Source organism: Dryas octopetala, chromosome 4, assembly GCF_963921425.1.
Source record: "Dryas octopetala chromosome 4, drDryOcto1.1, whole genome shotgun sequence".
Classification (NCBI taxonomy): domain Eukaryota; kingdom Viridiplantae; phylum Streptophyta; class Magnoliopsida; order Rosales; family Rosaceae; genus Dryas; species Dryas octopetala.
The window spans coordinates 2,003,710-2,022,267 of record NC_141369.1 but is presented as its reverse complement, the minus strand read 5'-3'; the positions used below and the strand labels follow the sequence as shown (position 1 = coordinate 2,022,267).

Sequence of the window (18,558 nt, the reverse complement as noted above, 5' to 3'; positions counted from 1 at the left end):
CGCCCCCCCTCCGCCCTGGGGATAAAATAAAGAAACAGGCAACAGCTTGGAAGCCAAAAATGCAAAAAGATAGGGGTGCAACACGAGGACTTCCCAGGAGGTCACCCATACTAGTACTACTCTCGCCCAAGCACGCTTAACTGCGGAGTTCTGATGGGATCCGGTGCATTAGTGCTGGTATGATCGCACCCGTAAGCTTATACGTCGTCACCGTATATAAAGGTTTCCGCCATGCCGCGAGAGGCATAGATACGGCCCCATTTTGCAGGAGCCTCTGCGTAAGATGGAGCGCCACCACTTCGACCGATGCCGCGGGATCCGAAACAGAATATCTTAAGGCCATTTTCGTACGCCAACGACCTTCAGAAAAAGAGAAATGACAATTAAAGCGCGCAATAGATGAAAATTACAAAATTGCCCAAACATCCGAAAAAAAAAAAAAAATAAAAAACGCTAATTCGGCCTAGTAAACGGTCTTATTTGACCAAAATCTGCCTTACCTCACCGCCTGTGGCTTCGTCGTCCGTCCTACGCGCCCCCCCTCCGCCCTGGGGATAAAATAAAGAAACAGGCAACAGCTTGGAAGCCAAAAATGCAAAAAGATAGGGGTGCAACACGAGGACTTCCCAGGAGGTCACCCATCCTAGTACTACTCTCGCCCAGGCACGCTTAACTGCGGGGTTCTGATGGGATCCGGTGCATTAGTGCTGGTATGATCGCACCCGTAAGCTTATACGTCGTCACCGTATATAAAGGTTTCCGCCATGCCGCGAGAGGCATAGATACGGCCCCATTTTGCAGGAGCCTCTGCGTAAGATGGAGCGCCACCACTTCGACCGATGCCGCGGGATCCGAAACAAAATATCTTAAGGCCATTTTCGTACGCCAACGACCTTCAGAAAAAGAGAAATGACAATTAAAGCGCGCAATAGATGAAAATTACAAAATTGCCCAAACATCCGAAAAAAAAAAAAACAAAAAACGCTAATTCGGCCTAGTAAACGGTCTTATTTGACCAAAATCTGCCTTACCTCACCGCCTGTGGCTTCGTCGTCCGTCCTACGCGCCCCCCCTCCGCCCTGGGGATAAAATAAAGAAACAGGCAACAGCTTGGAAGCCAAAAATGCAAAAAGATAGGGGTGCAACACGAGGACTTCCCAGGAGGTCACCCATCCTAGTACTACTCTCGCCCAGGCACGCTTAACTGCGGAGTTCTGATGGGATCCGGTGCATTAGTGCTGGTATGATCGCACTCGTAAGCTTATACGTCGTCACCGTATATAAAGGTTTCCGCCATGCCGCGAGAGGCATAGATACGGCCCCATTTTGCAGGAGCCTCTGCGTAAGATGGAGCGCCACCACTTCGACCGATGCCGCGGGATCCGAAACAGAATATCTTAAGGCCATTTTCGTACGCCAACGACCTTCAGAAAAAGAGAAATGACAATTAAAGCGCGCAATAGATGAAAATTACAAAATTGCCCAAACATCCGAAAAAAAAAAAAAAAAAACAAAAAACGCTAATTCGGCCTAGTAAACGGTCTTATTTGACCAAAATCTGCCTTACCTCACCGCCTGTGGCTTCGTCGTCCGTCCTACGCGCCCCCCCTCCGCCCTGGGGATAAAATAAAGAAACAGGCAACAGCTTGGAAGCCAAAAATGCAAAAAGATAGGGGTGCAACACGAGGACTTCCCAGGAGGTCACCCATCCTAGTACTACTCTCGCCCAAGCACGCTTAACTGCGGAGTTCTGATGGGATCCGGTGCATTAGTGCTGGTATGATCGCACCCGTAAGCTTATACGTCGTCACCGTATATAAAGGTTTCCGCCATGCCGCGAGAGGCATAGATACGGCCCCATTTTGCAGGAGCCTCTGCGTAAGATGGAGCGCCACCACTTCGACCGATGCCGCGGGATCCGAAACAGAATATCTTAAGGCCATTTTCGTACGCCAACGACCTTCAGAAAAAGAGAAATGACAATTAAAGCGCGCAATAGATGAAAATTACAAAATTGCCCAAACATCCGAAAAAAAAAAAAACAAAAAACAAAAAACGCTAATTCGGCCTAGTAAACGGTCTTATTTGACCAAAATCTGCCTTACCTCACCGCCTGTGGCTTCGTCGTCCGTCCTACGCGCCCCTCCTCCGCCCTGGGGATAAAATAAAGAAACAGGCAACAGCTTGGAAGCCAAAAATGCAAAAAGATAGGGGTGCAACACGAGGACTTCCCAGGAGGTCACCCATCCTAGTACTACTCTCGCCCAAGCACGCTTACCTGCGGAGTTCTGATGGGATCCGGTGCATTAGTGCTGGTATGATCGCACCCGTAAGCTTATACGTCGTCACCGTATATAAAGGTTTCCGCCATGCCGCGAGAGGCATAGATACGGCCCCATTTTGCAGGAGCCTCTGCGTAAGATGGAGCGCCACCACTTCGACCGATGCCGCGGGATCCGAAACAGAATATCTTAAGGCCATTTTCGTACGCCAACGACCTTCAGAAAAAGAGAAATGACAATTAAAGCGCGCAATAGATGAAAATTACAAAATTGCCCAAACATCCGAAAAAAAAAAAAACAAAAAACAAAAAACGCTAATTCGGCCTAGTAAACGGTCTTATTTGACCAAAATCTGCCTTACCTCACCGCCTGTGGCTTCGTCGTCCGTCCTACGCGCCCCCCCTCCGCCCTGGGGATAAAATAAAGAAACAGGCAACAGCTTGGAAGCCAAAAATGCAAAAAGATAGGGGTGCAACACGAGGACTTCCCAGGAGGTCACCCATCCTAGTACTACTCTCGCCCGAGCACGCTTAACTGCGGAGTTCTGATGGGATCCGGTGCATTAGTGCTGGTATGATCGCACCCGTAAGCTTATACGTCGTCACCGTATATAAAGGTTTCCGCCATGCCGCGAGAGGCATAGATACGGCCCCATTTTGCAGGAGCCTCTGCGTAAGATGGAGCGCCACCACTTCGACCGATGCCGCGGGATCCGAAACAGAATATCTTAAGGCCATTTTCGTACGCCAACGACCTTCAGAAAAAGAGAAATGACAATTAAAGCGCGCAATAGATGAAAATTACAAAATTGCCCAAACATCCGAAAAAAAAAAAAAAAAAAAACAAAAAACGCTAATTCGGCCTAGTAAACGGTCTTATTTGACCAAAATCTGCCTTACCTCACCGCCTGTGGCTTCGTCGTCCGTCCTACGCGCCCCCCCTCCGCCCTGGGGATAAAATAAAGAAACAGGCAACAGCTTGGAAGCCAAAAATGCAAAAAGATAGGGGTGCAACACGAGGACTTCCCAGGAGGTCACCCATCCTAGTACTACTCTCGCCCAAGCACGCTTAACTGCGGAGTTCTGATGGGATCCGGTGCATTAGTGCTGGTATGATCGCACCCGTAAGCTTATACGTCGTCACCGTATATAAAGGTTTCCGCCATGCCGCGAGAGGCATAGATACGGCCCCATTTTGCAGGAGCCTCTGCGTAAGATGGAGCGCCACCACTTCGACCGATGCCGCGGGATCCGAAACAGAATATCTTAAGGCCATTTTCGTACGCCAACGACCTTCAGAAAAAGAGAAATGACAATTAAAGCGCGCAATAGATGAAAATTACAAAATTGCCCAAACATCCGAAAAAAAAAAAAAAAAAAAAACAAAAAACGCTAATTCGGCCTAGTAAACGGTCTTATTTGACCAAAATCTGCCTTACCTCACCGCCTGTGGCTTCGTCGTCCGTCCTACGCGCCCCCCCTCCGCCCTGGGGATAAAATAAAGAAACAGGCAACAGCTTGGAAGCCAAAAATGCAAAAAGATAGGGGTGCAACACGAGGACTTCCCAGGAGGTCACCCATCCTAGTACTACTCTCGCCCAAGCACGCTTAACTGCGGAGTTCTGATGGGATCCGGTGCATTAGTGCTGGTATGATCGCACCCGTAAGCTTATACGTCGTCACCGTATATAAAGGTTTCCGCCATGCCGCGAGAGGCATAGATACGGCCCCATTTTGCAGGAGCCTCTGCGTAAGATGGAGCGCCACCACTTCGACCGATGCCGCGGGATCCGAAACAGAATATCTTAAGGCCATTTTCGTACGCCAACGACCTTCAGAAAAAGAGAAATGACAATTAAAGCGCGCAATAGATGAAAATTACAAAATTGCCCAAACATCCGAAAAAAAAAAAACAAAAAACAAAAAACGCTAATTCGGCCTAGTAAACGGTCTTATTTGACCAAAATCTGCCTTACCTCACCGCCTGTGGCTTCGTCGTCCGTCCTACGCGCCCCCCCTCCGCCCTGGGGATAAAATAAAGAAACAGGCAACAGCTTGGAAGCCAAAAATGCAAAAAGATAGGGGTGCAACACGAGGACTTCCCAGGAGGTCACCCATCCTAGTACTACTCTCGCCCAAGCACGCTTAACTGCGGAGTTCTGATGGGATCCGGTGCATTAGTGCTGGTATGATCGCACCCGTAAGCTTATACGTCGTCACCGTATATAAAGGTTTCCGCCATGCCGCGAGAGGCATAGATACGGCCCCATTTTGCAGGAGCCTCTGCGTAAGATGGAGCGCCACCACTTCGACCGATGCCGCGGGATCCGAAACAGAATATCTTAAGGCCATTTTCGTACGCCAACGACCTTCAGAAAAAGAGAAATGACAATTAAAGCGCGCAATAGATGAAAATTACAAAATTGCCCAAACATCCGAAAAAAAAAAAACAAAAAACAAAAAACGCTAATTCGGCCTAGTAAACGGTCTTATTTGACCAAAATCTGCCTTACCTCACCGCCTGTGGCTTCGTCGTCCGTCCTACGCGCCCCCCCTCCGCCCTGGGGATAAAATAAAGAAACAGGCAACAGCTTGGAAGCCAAAAATGCAAAAAGATAGGGGTGCAACACGAGGACTTCCCAGGAGGTCACCCATCCTAGTACTACTCTCGCCCAAGCACGCTTAACTGCGGAGTTCTGATGGGATCCGGTGCATTAGTGCTGGTATGATCGCACCCGTAAGCTTATACGTCGTCACCGTATATAAAGGTTTCCGCCATGCCGCGAGAGGCATAGATACGGCCCCATTTTGCAGGAGCCTCTGCGTAAGATGGAGCGCCACCACTTCGACCGATGCCGCGGGATCCGAAACAGAATATCTTAAGGCCATTTTCGTACGCCAACGACCTTCAGAAAAAGAGAAATGACAATTAAAGCGCGCAATAGATGAAAATTACAAAATTGCCCAAACATCCGAAAAAAAAAAAACAAAAAACAAAAAACGCTAATTCGGCCTAGTAAACGGTCTTATTTGACCAAAATCTGCCTTACCTCACCGCCTGTGGCTTCGTCGTCCGTCCTACGCGCCCCCCCTCCGCCCTGGGGATAAAATAAAGAAACAGGCAACAGCTTGGAAGCCAAAAATGCAAAAAGATAGGGGTGCAACACGAGGACTTCCCAGGAGGTCACCCATCCTAGTACTACTCTCGCCCAAGCACGCTTAACTGCGGAGTTCTGATGGGATCCGGTGCATTAGTGCTGGTATGATCGCACCCGTAAGCTTATACGTCGTCACCGTATATAAAGGTTTCCGCCATGCCGCGAGAGGCATAGATACGGCCCCATTTTGCAGGAGCCTCTGCGTAAGATGGAGCGCCACCACTTCGACCGATGCCGCGGGATCCGAAACAGAATATCTTAAGGCCATTTTCGTACGCCAACGACCTTCAGAAAAAGAGAAATGACAATTAAAGCGCGCAATAGATGAAAATTACAAAATTGCCCAAACATCCGAAAAAAAAAAAAAAAAAAAACAAAAAACGCTAATTCGGCCTAGTAAACGGTCTTATTTGACCAAAATCTGCCTTACCTCACCGCCTGTGGCTTCGTCGTCCGTCCTACGCGCCCCCCCTCCGCCCTGGGGATAAAATAAAGAAACAGGCAACAGCTTGGAAGCCAAAAATGCAAAAAGATAGGGGTGCAACACGAGGACTTCCCAGGAGGTCACCCATCCTAGTACTACTCTCGCCCAAGCACGCTTAACTGCGGAGTTCTGATGGGATCCGGTGCATTAGTGCTGGTATGATCGCACCCGTAAGCTTATACGTCGTCACCGTATATAAAGGTTTCCGCCATGCCGCGAGAGGCATAGATACGGCCCCATTTTGCAGGAGCCTCTGCGTAAGATGGAGCGCCACCACTTCGACCGATGCCGCGGGATCCGAAACAGAATATCTTAAGGCCATTTTCGTACGCCAACGACCTTCAGAAAAAGAGAAATGACAATTAAAGCGCGCAATAGATGAAAATTACAAAATTGCACAAACATCCGAAAAAAAAAAAAAAAAAAAAACAAAAAACGCTAATTCGGCCTAGTAAACGGTCTTATTTGACCAAAATCTGCCTTACCTCACCGCCTGTGGCTTCGTCGTCCGTCCTACGCGCCCCCCCTCCGCCCTGGGGATAAAATAAAGAAACAGGCAACAGCTTGGAAGCCAAAAATGCAAAAAGATAGGGGTGCAACACGAGGACTTCCCAGGAGGTCACCCATCCTAGTACTACTCTCGCCCAAGCACGCTTAACTGCGGAGTTCTGATGGGATCCGGTGCATTAGTGCTGGTATGATCGCACCCGTAAGCTTATACGTCGTCACCGTATATAAAGGTTTCCGCCATGCCGCGAGAGGCATAGATACGGCCCCATTTTGCAGGAGCCTCTGCGTAAGATGGAGCGCCACCACTTCGACCGATGCCGCGGGATCCGAAACAGAATATCTTAAGGCCATTTTCGTACGCCAACGACCTTCAGAAAAAGAGAAATGACAATTAAAGCGCGCAATAGATGAAAATTACAAAATTGCCCAAACATCCGAAAAAAAAAAAAAAAAAACAAAAAACGCTAATTCGGCCTAGTAAACGGTCTTATTTGACCAAAATCTGCCTTACCTCACCGCCTGTGGCTTCGTCGTCCGTCCTACGCGCCCCCCCTCCGCCCTGGGGATAAAATAAAGAAACAGGCAACAGCTTGGAAGCCAAAAATGCAAAAAGATAGGGGTGCAACACGAGGACTTCCCAGGAGGTCACCCATCCTAGTACTACTCTCGCCCAAGCACGCTTAACTGCGGAGTTCTGATGGGATCCGGTGCATTAGTGCTGGTATGATCGCACCCGTAAGCTTATACGTCGTCACCGTATATAAAGGTTTCCGCCATGCCGCGAGAGGCATAGATACGGCCCCATTTTGCAGGAGCCTCTGCGTAAGATGGAGCGCCACCACTTCGACCGATGCCGCGGGATCCGAAACAGAATATCTTAAGGCCATTTTCGTACGCCAACGACCCTCAGAAAAAGAGAAATGACAATTAAAGCGCGCAATAGATGAAAATTACAAAATTGCCCAAACATCCGAAAAAAAAAAAAAACAAAAAACAAAAAACGCTAATTCGGCCTAGTAAACGGTCTTATTTGACCAAAATCTGCCTTACCTCACCGCCTGTGGCTTCGTCGTCCGTCCTACGCGCCCCCCCTCCGCCCTGGGGATAAAATAAAGAAACAGGCAACAGCTTGGAAGCCAAAAATGCAAAAAGATAGGGGTGCAACACGAGGACTTCCCAGGAGGTCACCCATCCTAGTACTACTCTCGCCCAAGCACGCTTAACTGCGGAGTTCTGATGGGATCCGGTGCATTAGTGCTGGTATGATCGCACCCGTAAGCTTATACGTCGTCACCGTATATAAAGGTTTCCGCCATGCCGCGAGAGGCATAGATACGGCCCCATTTTGCAGGAGCCTCTGCGTAAGATGGAGCGCCACCACTTCGACCGATGCCGCGGGATCCGAAACAGAATATCTTAAGGCCATTTTCGTACGCCAACGACCTTCAGAAAAAGAGAAATGACAATTAAAGCGCGCAATAGATGAAAATTACAAAATTGCCCAAACATCCGAAAAAAAAAAAAAACAAAAAACAAAAAACGCTAATTCGGCCTAGTAAACGGTCTTATTTGACCAAAATCTGCCTTACCTCACCGCCTGTGGCTTCGTCGTCCGTCCTACGCGCCCCCCCTCCGCCCTGGGGATAAAATAAAGAAACAGGCAACAGCTTGGAAGCCAAAAATGCAAAAAGATAGGGGTGCAACACGAGGACTTCCCAGGAGGTCACCCATCCTAGTACTACTCTCGCCCAAGCACGCTTAACTGCGGAGTTTTGATGGGATCCGGTGCATTAGTGCTGGTATGATCGCACCCGTAAGCTTATACGTCGTCACCGTATATAAAGGTTTCCGCCATGCCGCGAGAGGCATAGATACGGCCCCATTTTGCAGGAGCCTCTGCGTAAGATGGAGCGCCACCACTTCGACCGATGCCGCGGGATCCGAAACAGAATATCTTAAGGCCATTTTCGTACGCCAACGACCTTCAGAAAAAGAGAAATGACAATTAAAGCGCGCAATAGATGAAAATTACAAAATTGCCCAAACATCCGAAAAAAAAAAAAACAAAAAACAAAAAACGCTAATTCGGCCTAGTAAACGGTCTTATTTGACCAAAATCTGCCTTACCTCACCGCCTGTGGCTTCGTCGTCCGTCCTACGCGCCCCTCCTCCGCCCTGGGGATAAAATAAAGAAACAGGCAACAGCTTGGAAGCCAAAAATGCAAAAAGATAGGGGTGCAACACGAGGACTTCCCAGGAGGTCACCCATCCTAGTACTACTCTCGCCCAAGCACGCTTACCTGCGGAGTTCTGATGGGATCCGGTGCATTAGTGCTGGTATGATCGCACCCGTAAGCTTATACGTCGTCACCGTATATAAAGGTTTCCGCCATGCCGCGAGAGGCATAGATACGGCCCCATTTTGCAGGAGCCTCTGCGTAAGATGGAGCGCCACCACTTCGACCGATGCCGCGGGATCCGAAACAGAATATCTTAAGGCCATTTTCGTACGCCAACGACCTTCAGAAAAAGAGAAATGACAATTAAAGCGCGCAATAGATGAAAATTACAAAATTGCCCAAACATCCGAAAAAAAAAAAAAACAAAAAACAAAAAACGCTAATTCGGCCTAGTAAACGGTCTTATTTGACCAAAATCTGCCTTACCTCACCGCCTGTGGCTTCGTCGTCCGTCCTACGCGCCCCCCCTCCGCCCTGGGGATAAAATAAAGAAACAGGCAACAGCTTGGAAGCCAAAAATGCAAAAAGATAGGGGTGCAACACGAGGACTTCCCAGGAGGTCACCCATCCTAGTACTACTCTCGCCCAAGCACGCTTAACTGCGGAGTTCTGATGGGATCCGGTGCATTAGTGCTGGTATGATCGCACCCGTAAGCTTATACGTCGTCACCGTATATAAAGGTTTCCGCCATGCCGCGAGAGGCATAGATACGGCCCCATTTTGCAGGAGCCTCTGCGTAAGATGGAGCGCCACCACTTCGACCGATGCCGCGGGATCCGAAACAGAATATCTTAAGGCCATTTTCGTACGCCAACGACCTTCAGAAAAAGAGAAATGACAATTAAAGCGCGCAATAGATGAAAATTACAAAATTGCCCAAACATCCGAAAAAAAAAAAAACAAAAAACAAAAAACGCTAATTCGGCCTAGTAAACGGTCTTATTTGACCAAAATCTGCCTTACCTCACCGCCTGTGGCTTCGTCGTCCGTCCTACGCGCCCCCCCTCCGCCCTGGGGATAAAATAAAGAAACAGGCAACAGCTTGGAAGCCAAAAATGCAAAAAGATAGGGGTGCAACACGAGGACTTCCCAGGAGGTCACCCACCCTAGTACTACTCTCGCCCAAGCACGCTTAACTGCGGAGTTCTGATGGGATCCGGTGCATTAGTGCTGGTATGATCGCACCCGTAAGCTTATACGTCGTCACCGTATATAAAGGTTTCCGCCATGCCGCGAGAGGCATAGATACGGCCCCATTTTGCAGGAGCCTCTGCGTAAGATGGAGCGCCACCACTTCGACCGATGCCGCGGGATCCGAAACAGAATATCTTAAGGCCATTTTCGTACGCCAACGACCTTCAGAAAAAGAGAAATGACAATTAAAGCGCGCAATAGATGAAAATTACAAAATTGCCCAAACATCCGAAAAAAAAAAAAAAAAAAAAAAAAAAAACGCTAATTCGGCCTAGTAAACGGTCTTATTTGACCAAAATCTGCCTTACCTCACCGCCTGTGGCTTCGTCGTCCGTCCTACGCGCCCCCCCTCCGCCCTGGGGATAAAATAAAGAAACAGGCAACAGCTTGGAAGCCAAAAATGCAAAAAGATAGGGGTGCAACACGAGGACTTCCCAGGAGGTCACCCATCCTAGTACTACTCTCGCCCAAGCACGCTTAACTGCGGAGTTCTGATGGGATCCGGTGCATTAGTGCTGGTATGATCGCACCCGTAAGCTTATACGTCGTCACCATATATAAAGGTTTCCGCCATGCCGCGAGAGGCATAGATACGGCCCCATTTTGCAGGAGCCTCTGCGTAAGATGGAGCGCCACCACTTCGACCGATGCCGCGGGATCCGAAACAGAATATCTTAAGGCCATTTTCGTACGCCAACGACCTTCAGAAAAAGAGAAATGACAATTAAAGCGCGCAATAGATGAAAATTACAAAATTGCCCAAACATCCGAAAAAAAAAAAAAACAAAAAACAAAAAACGCTAATTCGGCCTAGTAAACGGTCTTATTTGACCAAAATCTGCCTTACCTCACCGCCTGTGGCTTCGTCGTCCGTCCTACGCGCCCCCCCTCCGCCCTGGGGATAAAATAAAGAAACAGGCAACAGCTTGGAAGCCAAAAATGCAAAAAGATAGGGGTGCAACACGAGGACTTCCCAGGAGGTCACCCATCCTAGTACTACTCTCGCCCAAGCACGCTTAACTGCGGAGTTCTGATGGGATCCGGTGCATTAGTGCTGGTATGATCGCACCCGTAAGCTTATACGTCGTCACCGTATATAAAGGTTTCCGCCATGCCGCGAGAGGCATAGATACGGCCCCATTTTGCAGGAGCCTCTGCGTAAGATGGAGCGCCACCACTTCGACCGATGCCGCGGGATCCGAAACAGAATATCTTAAGGCCATTTTCGTACGCCAACGACCTTCAGAAAAAGAGAAATGACAATTAAAGCGCGCAATAGATGAAAATTACAAAATTGCCCAAACATCCGAAAAAAAAAAAAAACAAAAAACGCTAATTCGGCCTAGTAAACGGTCTTATTTGACCAAAATCTGCCTTACCTCACCGCCTGTGGCTTCGTCGTCCGTCCTACGCGCCCCCCCTCCGCCCTGGGGATAAAATAAAGAAACAGGCAACAGCTTGGAAGCCAAAAATGCAAAAAGATAGGGGTGCAACACGAGGACTTCCCAGGAGGTCACCCATCCTAGTACTACTCTCGCCCAAGCACGCTTAACTGCGGAGTTCTGATGGGATCCGGTGCATTAGTGCTGGTATGATCGCACCCGTAAGCTTATACGTCGTCACCGTATATAAAGGTTTCCGCCATGCCGCGAGAGGCATAGATACGGCCCCATTTTGCAGGAGCCTCTGCGTAAGATGGAGCGCCACCACTTCGACCGATGCCGCGGGATCCGAAACAGAATATCTTAAGGCCATTTTCGTACGCCAACGACCTTCAGAAAAAGAGAAATGACAATTAAAGCGCGCAATAGATGAAAATTACAAAATTGCCCAAACATCCGAAAAAAAAAAAAAACAAAAAACGCTAATTCGGCCTAGTAAACGGTCTTATTTGACCAAAATCTGCCTTACCTCACCGCCTGTGGCTTCGTCGTCCGTCCTACGCGCCCCCCCTCCGCCCTGGGGATAAAATAAAGAAACAGGCAACAGCTTGGAAGCCAAAAATGCAAAAAGATAGGGGTGCAACACGAGGACTTCCCAGGAGGTCACCCATCCTAGTACTACTCTCGCCCAAGCACGCTTAACTGCGGAGTTCTGATGGGATCCGGTGCATTAGTGCTGGTATGATCGCACCCGTAAGCTTATACGTCGTCACCGTATATAAAGGTTTCCGCCATGCCGCGAGAGGCATAGATACGGCCCCATTTTGAGGGAGCCTCTGCGTAAGATGGAGCGCCACCACTTCGACCGATGCCGCGGGATCCGAAACAGAATATCTTAAGGCCATTTTCGTACGCCAACGACCTTCAGAAAAAGAGAAATGACAATTAAAGCGCGCAATAGATGAAAATTACAAAATTGCCCAAACATCCGAAAAAAAAAAACAAAAAACAAAAAACGCTAATTCGGCCTAGTAAACGGTCTTATTTGACCAAAATCTGCCTTACCTCACCGCCTGTGGCTTCGTCGTCCGTCCTACGCGCCCCCCCTCCGCCCTGGGGATAAAATAAAGAAACAGGCAACAGCTTGGAAGCCAAAAATGCAAAAAGATAGGGGTGCAACACAAGGACTTCCCAGGAGGTCACCCATCCTAGAACTACTCTCGCCCAAGCACGCTTAACTGCGGAGTTCTGATGGTATCCGGTGCATTAGTGCTGGTATGATCGCACCCGTAAGCTTATACGTCGTCACCGTATATAAAGGTTTCCGCCATGCCGCGAGAGGCATAGATACGGCCCCATTTTGCAGGAGCCTCTGCGTAAGATGGAGCGCCACCACTTCGACCGATGCCGCGGGATCCGAAACAGAATATCTTAAGGCCATTTTCGTACGCCAACGACCTTCAGAAAAAGAGAAATGACAATTAAAGCGCGCAATAGATGAAAATTACAAAATTGCCCAAACATCCGAAAAAAAAAAAAAAAAAAAAAAACAAAAAACGCTAATTCGGCCTAGTAAACGGTCTTATTTGACCAAAATCTGCCTTACCTCACCGCCTGTGGCTTCGTCGTCCGTCCTACGCGCCCCCCCTCCGCCCTGGGGATAAAATAAAGAAACAGGCAACAGCTTGGAAGCCAAAAATGCAAAAAGATAGGGGTGCAACACGAGGACTTCCCAGGAGGTCACCCATCCTAGTACTACTCTCGCCCAAGCACGCTTAACTGCGGAGTTCTGATGGGATCCGGTGCATTAGTGCTGGTATGATCGCACCCGTAAGCTTATACGTCGTCACCGTATATAAAGGTTTCCGCCATGCCGCGAGAGGCATAGATACGGCCCCATTTTGCAGGAGCCTCTGCGTAAGATGGAGCGCCACCACTTCGACCGATGCCGCGGGATCCGAAACAGAATATCTTAAGGCCATTTTCGTACGCCAACGACCTTCAGAAAAAGAGAAATGACAATTAAAGCGCGCAATAGATGAAAATTACAAAATTGCCCAAACATCCGAAAAAAAAAAAAAAAAACAAAACAAAAAACGCTAATTCGGCCTAGTAAACGGTCTTATTTGACCAAAATCTGCCTTACCTCACCGCCTGTGGCTTCGTCGTCCGTCCTACGCGCCCCCCCTCCGCCCTGGGGATAAAATAAAGAAACAGGCAACAGCTTGGAAGCCAAAAATGCAAAAAGATAGGGGTGCAACACGAGGACTTCCCAGGAGGTCACCCATCCTAGTACTACTCTCGCCCAAGCACGCTTAACTGCGGAGTTCTGATGGGATCCGGTGCATTAGTGCTGGTATGATCGCACCCGTAAGCTTATACGTCGTCACCGTATATAAAGGTTTCCGCCATGCCGCGAGAGGCATAGATACGGCCCCATTTTGCAGGAGCCTCTGCGTAAGATGGAGCGCCACCACTTCGACCGATGCCGCGGGATCCGAAACAGAATATCTTAAGGCCATTTTCGTACGCCAACGACCTTCAGAAAAAGAGAAATGACAATTAAAGCGCGCAATAGATGAAAATTACAAAATTGCCCAAACATCCGAAAAAAAAAAAAACAAAAAACAAAAAACGCTAATTCGGCCTAGTAAACGGTCTTATTTGACCAAAATCTGCCTTACCTCACCGCCTGTGGCTTCGTCGTCCGTCCTACGCGCCCCCCCTCCGCCCTGGGGATAAAATAAAGAAACAGGCAACAGCTTGGAAGCCAAAAATGCAAAAAGATAGGGGTGCAACACGAGGACTTCCCAGGAGGTCACCCATCCTAGTACTACTCTCGCCCAAGCACGCTTAACTGCGGAGTTCTGATGGGATCCGGTGCATTAGTGCTGGTATGATCGCACCCGTAAGCTTATACGTCGTCACCGTATATAAAGGTTTCCGCCATGCCGCGAGAGGCATAGATACGGCCCCATTTTGCAGGAGCCTCTGCGTAAGATGGAGCGCCACCACTTCGACCGATGCCGCGGGATCCGAAACAGAATATCTTAAGGCCATTTTCGTACGCCAACGACCTTCAGAAAAAGAGAAATGACAATTAAAGCGCGCAATAGATGAAAATTACAAAATTGCCCAAACATCCGAAAAAAAAACAAAAAAAAAACAAAAAACGCTAATTCGGCCTAGTAAACGGTCTTATTTGACCAAAATCTGCCTTACCTCACCGCCTGTGGCTTCGTCGTCCGTCCTACGCGCCCCCCCTCCGCCCTGGGGATAAAATAAAGAAACAGGCAACAGCTTGGAAGCCAAAAATGCAAAAAGATAGGGGTGCAACACGAGGACTTCCCAGGAGGTCACCCATCCTAGTACTACTCTCGCCCAAGCACGCTTAACTGCGGAGTTCTGATGGGATCCGGTGCATTAGTGCTGGTATGATCGCACCCGTAAGCTTATACGTCGTCACCGTATATAAAGGTTTCCGCCATGCCGCGAGAGGCATAGATACGGCCCCATTTTGCAGGAGCCTCTGCGTAAGATGGAGCGCCACCACTTCGACCGATGCCGCGGGATCCGAAATAGAATATCTTAAGGCCATTTTCGTACGCCAACGACCTTCAGAAAAAGAGAAATGACAATTAAAGCGCGCAATAGATGAAAATTACAAAATTGCCCAAACATCCGAAAAAAAAAAAAAACAAAAAAAAAACAAAAAACGCTAATTCGGCCTAGTAAACGGTCTTATTTGACCAAAATCTGCCTTACCTCACCGCCTGTGGCTTCGTCGTCCGTCCTACGCGCCCCCCCTCCGCCCTGGGGATAAAATAAAGAAACAGGCAACAGCTTGGAAGCCAAAAATGCAAAAAGATAGGGGTGCAACACGAGGACTTCCCAGGAGGTCACCCATCCTAGTACTACTCTCGCCCAAGCACGCTTAACTGCGGAGTTCTGATGGGATCCGGTGCATTAGTGCTGGTATGATCGCACCCGTAAGCTTATACGTCGTCACCGTATATAAAGGTTTCCGCCATGCCGCGAGAGGCATAGATACGGCCCCATTTTGCAGGAGCCTCTGCGTAAGATGGAGCGCCACCACTTCGACCGATGCCGCGGGATCCGAAACAGAATATCTTAAGGCCATTTTCGTACGCCAACGACCTTCAGAAAAAGAGAAATGACAATTAAAGCGCGCAATAGATGAAAATTACAAAATTGCCCAAACATCCGAAAAAAAAAAAAAAAAAAAAAAAACAAAAAACGCTAATTCGGCCTAGTAAACGGTCTTATTTGACCAAAATCTGCCTTACCTCACCGCCTGTGGCTTCGTCGTCCGTCCTACGCGCCCCCCCTCCGCCCTGGGGATAAAATAAAGAAACAGGCAACAGCTTGGAAGCCAAAAATGCAAAAAGATAGGGGTGCAACACGAGGACTTCCCAGGAGGTCACCCATCCTAGTACTACTCTCGCCCAAGCACGCTTAACCGCGGAGTTCTGATGGGATCCGGTGCATTAGTGCTGGTATGATCGCACCCGTAAGCTTATACGTCGTCACCGTATATAAAGGTTTCCGCCATGCCGCGAGAGGCATAGATACGGCCCCATTTTGCAGGAGCCTCTGCGTAAGATGGAGCGCCACCACTTCGACCGATGCCGCGGGATCCGAAACAGAATATCTTAAGGCCATTTTCGTACGCCAACGACCTTCAGAAAAAGAGAAATGACAATTAAAGCGCGCAATAGATGAAAATTACAAAATTGCCCAAACATCCGAAAAAAAAAAAAAAAAAAAAACAAAAAACGCTAATTCGGCCTAGTAAACGGTCTTATTTGACCAAAATCTGCCTTACCTCACCGCCTGTGGCTTCGTCGTCCGTCCTACGCGCCCCCCCTCCGCCCTGGGGATAAAATAAAGAAACAGGCAACAGCTTGGAAGCCAAAAATGCAAAAAGATAGGGGTGCAACACGAGGACTTCCCAGGAGGTCACCCATCCTAGTACTACTCTCGCCCAAGCACGCTTAACTGCGGAGTTCTGATGGGATCCGGTGCATTAGTGCTGGTATGATCGCACCCGTAAGCTTATACGTCGTCACCGTATATAAAGGTTTCCGCCATGCCGCGAGAGGCATAGATACGGCCCCATTTTGCAGGAGCCTCTGCGTAAGATGGAGCGCCACCACTTCGACCGATGCCGCGGGATCCGAAACAGAATATCTTAAGGCCATTTTCGTACGCCAACGACCTTCAGAAAAAGAGAAATGACAATTAAAGCGCGCAATAGATGAAAATTACAAAATTGCCCAAACATCCGAAAAAAAAAAAAAAAAAAACAAAAAACGCTAATTCGGCCTAGTAAACGGTCTTATTTGACCAAAATCTGCCTTACCTCACCGCCTGTGGCTTCGTCGTCCGTCCTACGCGCCCCCCCTCCGCCCTGGGGATAAAATAAAGAAACAGGCAACAGCTTGGAAGCCAAAAATGCAAAAAGATAGGGGTGCAACACGAGGACTTCCCAGGAGGTCACCCATCCTAGTACTACTCTCGCCCAAGCACGCTTAACTGCGGAGTTCTGATGGGATCCGGTGCATTAGTGCTGGTATGATCGCACCCGTAAGCTTATACGTCGTCACCGTATATAAAGGTTTCCGCCATGCCGCGAGAGGCATAGATACGGCCCCATTTTGCAGGAGCCTCTGCGTAAGATGGAGCGCCACCACTTCGACCGATGCCGCGGGATCCGAAACAGAATATCTTAAGGCCATTTTCGTACGCCAACGACCTTCAGAAAAAGAGAAATGACAATTAAAGCGCGCAATAGATGAAAATTACAAAATTGCCCAAACATCCGAAAAAAAAAAAAAAAAAAACAAAAAACGCTAATTCGGCCTAGTAAACGGTCTTATTTGACCAAAATCTGCCTTACCTCACCGCCTGTGGCTTCGTCGTCCGTCCTACGCGCCCCCCCTCCGCCCTGGGGATAAAATAAAGAAACAGGCAACAGCTTGGAAGCCAAAAATGCAAAAAGATAGGGGTGCAACACGAGGACTTCCCAGGAGGTCACCCATCCTAGTACTACTCTCGCCCAAGCACGCTTAACTGCGGAGTTCTGATGGGATCCGGTGCATTAGTGCTGGTATGATCGCACCCGTAAGCTTATACGTCGTCACCGTATATAAAGGTTTCCGCCATGCCGCGAGAGGCATAGATACGGCCCCATTTTGCAGGAGCCTCTGCGTAAGATGGAGCGCCACCACTTCGACCGATGCCGCGGGATCCGAAACAGAATATCTTAAGGCCATTTTCGTACGCCAACGACCTTCAGAAAAAGAGAAATGACAATTAAAGCGCGCAATAGATGAAAATTACAAAATTGCCCAAACATCCGAAAAAAAAAAAAAAAAAAAACAAAAAACGCTAATTCGGCCTAGTAAACGGTCTTATTTGACCAAAATCTGCCTTACCTCACCGCCTGTGGCTTCGTCGTCCGTCCTACGCGCCCCCCCTCCGCCCTGGGGATAAAATAAAGAAACAGGCAACAGCTTGGAAGCCAAAAATGCAAAAAGATAGGGGTGCAACACGAGGACTTCCCAGGAGGTCACCCATCCTAGTACTACTCTCGCCCAAGCACGCTTAACTGCGGAGTTCTGATGGGATCCGGTGCATTAGTGCTGGTATGATCGCACCCGTAAGCTTATACGTCGTCACCGTATATAAAGGTTTCCGCCATGCCGCTAGAGGCATAGATACGGCCCCATTTTGCAGGAGCCTCTGCGTAAGATGGAGCGCCACCACTTCGACCGATGCCGCGGGATCCGAAACAGAATATCTTAAGGCCATTTTCGTACGCCAACGACCTTCAGAAAAAGAGAAATGACAATTAAAGCGCGCAATAGATGAAAATTACAAAATTGCCCAAACATCCGAAAAAAAAAAAAAAAAAAACAAAAAACGCTAATTCGGCCTAGTAAACGGTCTTATTTGACCAAAATCTGCCTTACCTCACCGCCTGTGGCTTCGTCGTCCGTCCTACGCGCCCCCCCTCCGCCCTGGGGATAAAATAAAGAAACAGGCAACAGCTTGGAAGCCAAAAATGCAAAAAGATAGGGGTGCAACACGAGGACTTCCCAGGAGGTCACCCATCCTAGTACTACTCTCGCCCAAGCACGCTTAACTGCGGAGTTCTGATGGGATCCGGTGCATTAGTGCTGGTATGATCGCACCCGTAAGCTTATACGTCGTCACCGTATATAAAGGTTTCCGCCATGCCGCGAGAGGCATAGATACGGCCCCATTTTGCAGGAGCCTCTGCGT

General features: G+C 48.7%; 35 non-coding genes across 35 annotated transcripts; all 35 read right to left on the bottom strand.

Annotated features, from left to right (window-relative positions):
• Nucleotides 1–72: 72 nt before the first annotated feature.
• LOC147286102 (5S ribosomal RNA) lies at nt 73–191 on the bottom strand. The gene has a single exon (XR_015122118.1). It is a non-coding gene; the product is annotated as a 5S ribosomal RNA (ribosomal RNA).
• Nucleotides 192–605: 414 nt separating this feature from the next.
• Nucleotides 606–724, bottom strand: LOC147286101 (5S ribosomal RNA). The gene has a single exon (XR_015122128.1). It is a non-coding gene; the product is annotated as a 5S ribosomal RNA (ribosomal RNA).
• A 412-nt stretch (nt 725–1,136) lies between these two features.
• Nucleotides 1,137–1,255, bottom strand: LOC147286100 (5S ribosomal RNA). The gene has a single exon (XR_015122125.1). It is a non-coding gene; the product is annotated as a 5S ribosomal RNA (ribosomal RNA).
• Nucleotides 1,256–1,672: 417 nt separating this feature from the next.
• On the bottom strand, nt 1,673–1,791 carry LOC147286099 (5S ribosomal RNA). Its single transcript, XR_015122227.1, has one exon. It is a non-coding gene; the product is annotated as a 5S ribosomal RNA (ribosomal RNA).
• A 419-nt stretch (nt 1,792–2,210) lies between these two features.
• On the bottom strand, nt 2,211–2,329 carry LOC147286098 (5S ribosomal RNA). Its single transcript, XR_015122124.1, has one exon. It is a non-coding gene; the product is annotated as a 5S ribosomal RNA (ribosomal RNA).
• A 419-nt stretch (nt 2,330–2,748) lies between these two features.
• Nucleotides 2,749–2,867, bottom strand: LOC147286097 (5S ribosomal RNA). Its single transcript, XR_015122117.1, has one exon. It is a non-coding gene; the product is annotated as a 5S ribosomal RNA (ribosomal RNA).
• A 419-nt stretch (nt 2,868–3,286) lies between these two features.
• On the bottom strand, nt 3,287–3,405 carry LOC147286096 (5S ribosomal RNA). Its single transcript, XR_015122226.1, has one exon. It is a non-coding gene; the product is annotated as a 5S ribosomal RNA (ribosomal RNA).
• A 420-nt stretch (nt 3,406–3,825) lies between these two features.
• LOC147286095 (5S ribosomal RNA) lies at nt 3,826–3,944 on the bottom strand. The gene has a single exon (XR_015122225.1). It is a non-coding gene; the product is annotated as a 5S ribosomal RNA (ribosomal RNA).
• A 418-nt stretch (nt 3,945–4,362) lies between these two features.
• Nucleotides 4,363–4,481, bottom strand: LOC147286094 (5S ribosomal RNA). Its single transcript, XR_015122223.1, has one exon. It is a non-coding gene; the product is annotated as a 5S ribosomal RNA (ribosomal RNA).
• A 418-nt stretch (nt 4,482–4,899) lies between these two features.
• Nucleotides 4,900–5,018, bottom strand: LOC147286093 (5S ribosomal RNA). The gene has a single exon (XR_015122222.1). It is a non-coding gene; the product is annotated as a 5S ribosomal RNA (ribosomal RNA).
• Nucleotides 5,019–5,436: 418 nt separating this feature from the next.
• LOC147286092 (5S ribosomal RNA) lies at nt 5,437–5,555 on the bottom strand. The gene has a single exon (XR_015122221.1). It is a non-coding gene; the product is annotated as a 5S ribosomal RNA (ribosomal RNA).
• A 419-nt stretch (nt 5,556–5,974) lies between these two features.
• On the bottom strand, nt 5,975–6,093 carry LOC147286091 (5S ribosomal RNA). Its single transcript, XR_015122220.1, has one exon. It is a non-coding gene; the product is annotated as a 5S ribosomal RNA (ribosomal RNA).
• Nucleotides 6,094–6,513: 420 nt separating this feature from the next.
• LOC147286090 (5S ribosomal RNA) lies at nt 6,514–6,632 on the bottom strand. Its single transcript, XR_015122219.1, has one exon. It is a non-coding gene; the product is annotated as a 5S ribosomal RNA (ribosomal RNA).
• A 417-nt stretch (nt 6,633–7,049) lies between these two features.
• On the bottom strand, nt 7,050–7,168 carry LOC147286089 (5S ribosomal RNA). Its single transcript, XR_015122218.1, has one exon. It is a non-coding gene; the product is annotated as a 5S ribosomal RNA (ribosomal RNA).
• A 420-nt stretch (nt 7,169–7,588) lies between these two features.
• Nucleotides 7,589–7,707, bottom strand: LOC147286088 (5S ribosomal RNA). Its single transcript, XR_015122217.1, has one exon. It is a non-coding gene; the product is annotated as a 5S ribosomal RNA (ribosomal RNA).
• Nucleotides 7,708–8,127: 420 nt separating this feature from the next.
• Nucleotides 8,128–8,246, bottom strand: LOC147286087 (5S ribosomal RNA). The gene has a single exon (XR_015122136.1). It is a non-coding gene; the product is annotated as a 5S ribosomal RNA (ribosomal RNA).
• A 419-nt stretch (nt 8,247–8,665) lies between these two features.
• LOC147286086 (5S ribosomal RNA) lies at nt 8,666–8,784 on the bottom strand. The gene has a single exon (XR_015122123.1). It is a non-coding gene; the product is annotated as a 5S ribosomal RNA (ribosomal RNA).
• Nucleotides 8,785–9,204: 420 nt separating this feature from the next.
• On the bottom strand, nt 9,205–9,323 carry LOC147286085 (5S ribosomal RNA). The gene has a single exon (XR_015122216.1). It is a non-coding gene; the product is annotated as a 5S ribosomal RNA (ribosomal RNA).
• Nucleotides 9,324–9,742: 419 nt separating this feature from the next.
• LOC147286084 (5S ribosomal RNA) lies at nt 9,743–9,861 on the bottom strand. The gene has a single exon (XR_015122120.1). It is a non-coding gene; the product is annotated as a 5S ribosomal RNA (ribosomal RNA).
• Nucleotides 9,862–10,281: 420 nt separating this feature from the next.
• LOC147286083 (5S ribosomal RNA) lies at nt 10,282–10,400 on the bottom strand. The gene has a single exon (XR_015122215.1). It is a non-coding gene; the product is annotated as a 5S ribosomal RNA (ribosomal RNA).
• Nucleotides 10,401–10,820: 420 nt separating this feature from the next.
• On the bottom strand, nt 10,821–10,939 carry LOC147286082 (5S ribosomal RNA). The gene has a single exon (XR_015122214.1). It is a non-coding gene; the product is annotated as a 5S ribosomal RNA (ribosomal RNA).
• Nucleotides 10,940–11,352: 413 nt separating this feature from the next.
• Nucleotides 11,353–11,471, bottom strand: LOC147286081 (5S ribosomal RNA). The gene has a single exon (XR_015122212.1). It is a non-coding gene; the product is annotated as a 5S ribosomal RNA (ribosomal RNA).
• Nucleotides 11,472–11,884: 413 nt separating this feature from the next.
• On the bottom strand, nt 11,885–12,003 carry LOC147286080 (5S ribosomal RNA). Its single transcript, XR_015122211.1, has one exon. It is a non-coding gene; the product is annotated as a 5S ribosomal RNA (ribosomal RNA).
• Nucleotides 12,004–12,420: 417 nt separating this feature from the next.
• LOC147286079 (5S ribosomal RNA) lies at nt 12,421–12,539 on the bottom strand. The gene has a single exon (XR_015122139.1). It is a non-coding gene; the product is annotated as a 5S ribosomal RNA (ribosomal RNA).
• A 422-nt stretch (nt 12,540–12,961) lies between these two features.
• Nucleotides 12,962–13,080, bottom strand: LOC147286078 (5S ribosomal RNA). Its single transcript, XR_015122210.1, has one exon. It is a non-coding gene; the product is annotated as a 5S ribosomal RNA (ribosomal RNA).
• A 421-nt stretch (nt 13,081–13,501) lies between these two features.
• On the bottom strand, nt 13,502–13,620 carry LOC147286077 (5S ribosomal RNA). Its single transcript, XR_015122209.1, has one exon. It is a non-coding gene; the product is annotated as a 5S ribosomal RNA (ribosomal RNA).
• A 419-nt stretch (nt 13,621–14,039) lies between these two features.
• LOC147286076 (5S ribosomal RNA) lies at nt 14,040–14,158 on the bottom strand. The gene has a single exon (XR_015122208.1). It is a non-coding gene; the product is annotated as a 5S ribosomal RNA (ribosomal RNA).
• Nucleotides 14,159–14,577: 419 nt separating this feature from the next.
• Nucleotides 14,578–14,696, bottom strand: LOC147286075 (5S ribosomal RNA). The gene has a single exon (XR_015122207.1). It is a non-coding gene; the product is annotated as a 5S ribosomal RNA (ribosomal RNA).
• Nucleotides 14,697–15,120: 424 nt separating this feature from the next.
• LOC147286074 (5S ribosomal RNA) lies at nt 15,121–15,239 on the bottom strand. Its single transcript, XR_015122206.1, has one exon. It is a non-coding gene; the product is annotated as a 5S ribosomal RNA (ribosomal RNA).
• A 423-nt stretch (nt 15,240–15,662) lies between these two features.
• Nucleotides 15,663–15,781, bottom strand: LOC147286073 (5S ribosomal RNA). The gene has a single exon (XR_015122126.1). It is a non-coding gene; the product is annotated as a 5S ribosomal RNA (ribosomal RNA).
• A 420-nt stretch (nt 15,782–16,201) lies between these two features.
• Nucleotides 16,202–16,320, bottom strand: LOC147286072 (5S ribosomal RNA). Its single transcript, XR_015122205.1, has one exon. It is a non-coding gene; the product is annotated as a 5S ribosomal RNA (ribosomal RNA).
• Nucleotides 16,321–16,738: 418 nt separating this feature from the next.
• On the bottom strand, nt 16,739–16,857 carry LOC147286071 (5S ribosomal RNA). Its single transcript, XR_015122204.1, has one exon. It is a non-coding gene; the product is annotated as a 5S ribosomal RNA (ribosomal RNA).
• Nucleotides 16,858–17,275: 418 nt separating this feature from the next.
• LOC147286070 (5S ribosomal RNA) lies at nt 17,276–17,394 on the bottom strand. Its single transcript, XR_015122203.1, has one exon. It is a non-coding gene; the product is annotated as a 5S ribosomal RNA (ribosomal RNA).
• A 419-nt stretch (nt 17,395–17,813) lies between these two features.
• On the bottom strand, nt 17,814–17,932 carry LOC147286069 (5S ribosomal RNA). Its single transcript, XR_015122201.1, has one exon. It is a non-coding gene; the product is annotated as a 5S ribosomal RNA (ribosomal RNA).
• A 418-nt stretch (nt 17,933–18,350) lies between these two features.
• Nucleotides 18,351–18,469, bottom strand: LOC147286068 (5S ribosomal RNA). Its single transcript, XR_015122200.1, has one exon. It is a non-coding gene; the product is annotated as a 5S ribosomal RNA (ribosomal RNA).
• Between the last annotated feature and the right edge of the window lie 89 nt (nt 18,470–18,558).